Raw genomic sequence first — 939 nt, 5'->3', positions numbered from 1 at the left:
GTTCATGTGCAAACTGGTTGCTTACACTTGGATAAAGGATTAAACCAAGTATATAATTTTATCTTTAATTTATAGTATAACCAAGTGGAAACACTTTCAATATCATCTCTAATCCAGAGTATTTTAATAATAAGGTGTGACCCTTTTTGGCAACTCGGATGTAAAAATATGACTTCTGCATTACTTCAACCTTGGCATCACCTCTGGGTCTGGCTCTCACTGATGAGACCTCAATAAAGGTCGAAACTGGTCTGGGTAGTGACCCTTCCCATAATGCATAGCATTATACATACCCGTAAGGATATGTGCTTTGTACTATGGAATACTAAGGCAAGTGATGCGAGGTCATATACCTTTACCACGAGCTCCCCCACCCCAGTCCTGAAAATAGTTCGGGTGCAAACTTGTTTGCTTACACTTGGGTAAAGGATTAAACCAAGTATATAATTTCTTGGTATCTTTAATTTATACACACAGGGATTGTTATGTTTGTATACAAACATAAGGAGTATTCGAAACAAGAGAGCTGAGTTTATTGCATTGACTGAGTCGGTATACTGACTCAGATCATGTGAAAATGAGAGTGATCATGAAGTTCTTGTTTGGGAAGTGGTTAAAAAAGAAAAGGTTTCTGTCAAAAATGGATATATGCGAAAGTATAAATCAGGTGATTATAGTAAACTCTGTAGTCAGTTAGCATCAGTACATTGGGTAGATGAGCTGAACAGACAAGATGTTGACAATGCATGAAAAACTCACCAGGCAGTATCTGACAAAAGCAGTGTATAACTGCATATCAAGGGTTAAGTGAGTAAATAGAGGAGTGAAATGGATGAACAGTGAAATCAAGCAAGCTGTGCTGGAAAAAGAGAATGCCATGGAAGAGATACAAGACAGTGATGATGATGATGACAAGGTGGTGATCGTATCCATGAAGAG

Source organism: Typopeltis vanoorti, chromosome 22 (assembly GCF_054136105.1).
Source record: "Typopeltis vanoorti isolate ZY-2024b chromosome 22, IOZ_Tvanoo_1.0, whole genome shotgun sequence".
Lineage (NCBI taxonomy): Eukaryota > Metazoa > Arthropoda > Arachnida > Uropygi > Thelyphonidae > Typopeltis > Typopeltis vanoorti.
Note: the sequence above shows the minus strand (reverse complement) of the source record.